Source organism: Eurosta solidaginis, chromosome 4, assembly GCF_040869045.1.
Source record: "Eurosta solidaginis isolate ZX-2024a chromosome 4, ASM4086904v1, whole genome shotgun sequence".
Lineage (NCBI taxonomy): Eukaryota > Metazoa > Arthropoda > Insecta > Diptera > Tephritidae > Eurosta > Eurosta solidaginis.
The window spans coordinates 51,304,501-51,310,061 of NC_090322.1; positions in this window are offsets into that span (position 1 = coordinate 51,304,501).

The window sequence follows — 5,561 nt, forward strand, 5'->3', positions numbered from 1 at the left end:
GCGAAAATGATTATAGAGCGAGAACAGGAAGTTAAAGAACGGCAAGTGTTAGCGTTTCGGTCACATCCGATAAGATATAGTAATTTCCGTGGAAATTCTAGAGGTAACAGCAATTTCAGATATAACAACAATAGTAATTTTCGATTTAACGGTAATGCAAATAGGCAACACACTAATACAAATTTCCGAAATAACAACTATAACAGAGGCAATAATCACAATTATAACAGAAGCTATAATCGCAATTATAATAGAGGCAATAGCAATTCCAACAATAACAATAATAATCGGTCTGGAAATAACAGAAATTCCAATAATCAGGGTTCAAATTCTAGAAATTCAGCCAATGTTCGTTCTTTAAATGCCGAAGCCCCTCAGGCGCGAACACTGAGGGAGCAGGAGCAATTCGACTAAATACTTCTCAATCAATATATTGTCTAAATTTAAATTTTTCCGATTTCGTCGAAGTCGCTTGTAGCGATTCTCATAAAATATGTTCCTTTCTAGTAGATTCACAGGCAGACATTTCATTAATAAAAATTTCCAGTTTGGCAAACGATGTAGAAGTAGACGATAGTAACGTAATAAATATAACAGGCGTAACAACAGACACGGTAACGACAATAGGAACAGTTAATACAAGTATAATCGCATCAAATAAATTTTTTCCTCTGACTCTTCATGTTGTCAATGACAACTTTAATATTCCTTCGGACGGTATAATAGGGAAAGATTTTCTAAAAACGAACAAATGCATAATCAATTATGCTAATGACACAATTACATTCGGACAAGGGACAGAAAAGGTAAATGTTTCAATTTTGCATAGCACTTCAACAAACACTCTTGTAATTCCACCAAGATGCGAAGTTTTTCGTGTTTTTAGTTTGAAAAATTCGACAAGTCCAGTTTTTGTTGATTCTCAGGAACTTTGTAACGGTGTTTTCACAGCAAAATGTATCGTTGATGCAAAAAACCCAATAATAAAAGTTATCAACACCACCGACGAGGTCAAGTATGTAAAAGATTTCAATATTCAAACTGAAGACATTAAAAACTTCAATGTCTATCGCATAAATGATACACCTATCGACTCAAAACGTATAGAAGAGCTTAAATCAATTTTGGCAAAACAAATGCCTTCTTACGCTAAAAAGAAATTACTTGATTTATGTTTGAAATATTCTGATATTTTTGCATTAAAAACCGACTTAATGACGCTTAATAATTTCTACGAACAAAAACTTAGACTAACTGACAAAACTCCTGTCTATATTAAAAATTACCGTTTGCCATACACACAACGCGAAGAAATCAATAAACAAGTCGAAAACCTATTACAGAATGATTTAATCGAACCTAGTTTTTCAAATTATAACAGTCCTTTAATTCTGGTACCGAAAAAAGATCAAACAGGCAAAAAGTCGTATCGTATGTGCGTAGATTTCAGAGCAGTCAATAAAAAGCTCATAGCCGACAAATTTCCACTAGCACGCGTTGATGACATACTCGACAATCTTGGCAGAGCCAAATACTTTTCAACTTTAGATCTTTTTTCTGGTTTTCACCAAATACCCCTTCACCCTAAATCTAGAGACGTAACTTCTTTCAGTACAGATCGAGGAGCTTTTCGTTGGAAAGTTTTACCTTTCGGGTTAAATATTGCACCAAACTCATTTTCTCGTATGATGTCAATAGCATTTTCAGGAATTTCACCAAATCAGGCTTTTATGTATATTGACGACGTTATCGTCATTGGTTGTAGTGAGACACACCACCTTAAAAATTTGGAAAAAGTTTTCGAAACCTGTAGAAAGTTTAATTTAAAGCTGAACCCAATCAAATGCAATTTCCTTCGTTCTGAAGTAACTTTTCTAGGCCATAAATGTACGTCAAAAGGTTTGCTGCCAGACGATTCAAAAATAGACGCTATTAAAAGGTATACTAAGCCAAAAGACAAAGATGCGGTTAGGCGATTTGTCGCATTTGCAAATTATTACAGGCGATTTATACCGAATTTTGCGTCACTGGCAGCGCCTTTAAATCGTTTAAACAGGAAAAAAGTTGAATTTGTTTGGGACGAAGCGTGCGAAAACGCTTTCGAAAAACTAAAACAAGCATTAATGTCTCCTCAACTACTACAATACCCTGACTTCACAAAAGAATTTATAATTACAGTAGATGCTTCTAAGAGTGGGTGTGGCGCTATATTAAGCCAAAAGCACGGTGATAACGATTTACCAATTTGTTTCGCGTCAAAATCTTTTAATAAAGCAGAACAGAAAAAAGCAATTATCGAATTAGAACTCCTAGCAATACATTTCGCTATAAAGCATTTTCGTCCATATGTTTACGGTACAAATTTCACAGTAAAATCTGATCATAGACCACTAGTTTATCTTTTTAACATGAAAGACCCTTCGTCTAAACTTTCTAGAATTAGAATGGAACTATCAGAATATAAATTTACGATTGAATACATAAAAGGAAAATCTAACGTTGTGGCTGATGCTCTTTCACGCATTAGTATAGACGAAATAAAAGAATCTACAAAGCATGTTTTAGCAGTCCAAACGCGATCGCAAACCAAACAAAAGGATTTACAAAATAAAGACGATAATTTTACTGATACTTTTTGCGAAACGCCTAAAGTACAAGTTTATGACAAATTTTCATACAATTTTTCAAAAAAGATACCGCGAATAAAGTCGACTATACAATTTAATAAAAATAATGAGATCTCTAATATACAAATTTATGCGCATTTAAAACATAAAAAATTAAATTTACTTAATTTTGTGAATGCTAACGGAAAAACAAATTTAGATAAGTTATTTTCGAGGCTTGAAAAAGCAGCCGGCAGTCACAATATTAAGCAGTTAGAATGGCCAAAGAATGATATATTTTTCAAAGAATTTTCGATTACAAATTTTAAAATCAGCGGTAATAAAATTTTAAAATCATTGCAAATAATACTAACAGACTCTGTAGAAACTGTAACAGAAACAGAGCAAAAACAAAAACTTATGACAATTTATCATGAGGACCCTTTGTTAGGCGGTCATTGCGGTACAAAACGATTATATTCCAAATTAAGAACAAAATACTATTGGAAAAATATGACTCGTGACATAGCTAAATTTGTCAAAAATTGCAATAAATGCCTTTTAAATAAAGTAAAACCAAAAACAAAGGAAAATCTTGTGTTGACTCCAACCCCATGCAAACCCTTTGACGTAGTAATTGTCGATACAATAGGTCCACTTCCGGAATCCAAATATGGTAACAAGTTCGCTGTTACTATGATTTGTGACTTTTCTAAATACCTGGTAACAGTAGCTGTACCAGATAAATCAGCAAAAACTATTGCTTGCGCTATTTTTGAAACCTTTATATTAACATATGGTACAATGAAAGCTATTAGATCCGATTTAGGAACGGAATATAAAAACGAATTATTCTCTGAATTGACGAAACTTTTAAAGATTGATCATGATTTCTCAACAGCTTACCATCACGAAACTGTTGGTACTGTTGAAAGAAATCATAGAGTCTTTAACGAATACTTACGTGCGTATCTGAATGAAACGTATTCAGATTGGGATACATATTTAAAATACTTTACATTTTTACACAATACTACAAGTAGTTCGGTTTTTGATAATAAATTTACTCCCTTTGAATTAATATTTGGCAGAAAAACTACAATGCCACATGAATTGCAAAAAGAGCAAATTGATCCGATCTATAACGTAGAAAATTACGCAAAAGAGCTTAAGTTTAGAATGCAAAAATCGCATAAAATGGCAAAAAATTTGATTAATAAGCATAAGATTAGAAATAAAGATTTATACGATAAAACTGCTAAGCCTTTAGATATTAAAATTAATGATAGAGTTTTAGTACAAACAGAACCTAGGAATAAACATAAAAATATATATCAAGGTCCCTACATAGTAAAGAATATTGATGGGCCAAATGTAACTATTTGTGAAATAAGTAAAGAAAACGAAAAAATTGTACACAAAAATCGAGTACAAAAAATTAATTAATCTAATAATCTATTATTAATCATGTAAATATATTTTAAAACCGCCAATGAAGGCTAAACAAAAATGTAACAAACAAATATACATTTAATTAGGTAGATTTTACAATAAGAAAAAAAACCGGTTTACTTCAAACAGTAAATTCAATATTTTAAACTAACTTTTATATATTTCACCTTAATCAAAATATTACTTTCATTTTTAATCATCTTTTTAGAAGTTGCACTGCGATGAACGAATGAGTCCCGGGGTAGAGCACCCTAATGCTAGCAAACTCCTTCGTTCATAACATTACAACAACATATTAAAGCCTAAAGAAGAATGTGGCAAGATTAATTACTAATCTTACCAAATTCTTCTTTTCTAAAGGGGGAAGATGTAGTGCCAAATTAAAATACATTAAAATAAATTGTAGATGGCAACCCTCTTTGGAAATGTCCAAGATGCAACCATACATCAAATGCACTCGGCATCACTAAAATTGTTAGAGTCGAGCAATTTGGAGAGTTTCTGATTGGTTGAAACTGCCGTTGATCGACGCCATCATTAATATCGTTGCTAAGCAACGTAAAGAAAAGCTGCCTAGCTACATAGTTGGGTTAGCGGCAGTTTTCAGTTTTTAGTATACCGGCACACGCATCAGACGCGAACTTAAAAATTAGAAAAAATAAAAAGTTACAAGTTGTAGTGGAAAGATAATTAAAAGAACAGTCGACAGAGAACATAAAATACATAAATAACTAAAAGTTTGTTTTAAATAAAGTTGTACACAAAGGAAACTAGTTTAAAATGAAAAGGGTTTACTGATAGAACTAAATTGCGAATAAAAGGAAAAAACTAAGTGTTAAAAATTAAAACGACTTCATTTATTTAACAAAAGGAGAAGAAACTAAAAGACAATACAAGTTTAGCGTAAGTGCGGTGTGTGTGTGTGTGCACAGTATATATATATATAAGAGTGTCCAAGATGGACACTTTACAGACTCCCTGAGGAAGACGTGAGAGCGTCGCAACGCGTAGGAGGGAAAAGGAAAATTTAATTTTTGCCTTCTAATTTCTCGGCCGTAAAGCTCCAAAACAGCAAGCATAAATTGAAATCTTTTTTTGCCCGACATGGGGTAACGGCAATCCTTGTTTCGAATAACGGTCCGTCATTCAATTCTGTTGATTTTAAAAAATTTTGTGTCGAATGGAATATTCAACATACAACTTCCAGCCCATATCTACCTAGGTCGAATGGCCTGGCCGAGAGGTCAATTCATACCATTAAGAAAATGTTACATAAATGTCTAGATGAAAAAACCGATCCATATACAGCACTTTAACATTACAGAACAACTCCGAAAAATAGCATGCCAAGCCCAAGCGAGTTACTCGTGACTCGAAGACTGAGAACTAAAATACAATCAATGACACAAAATCTCGAAGCAAGGCTTGTTGATAAATCGGCGTATACAATGGAAATCGAAAAACAAAGTCAAAAATCAGCTAAAAATTTCAATAATAAAACCA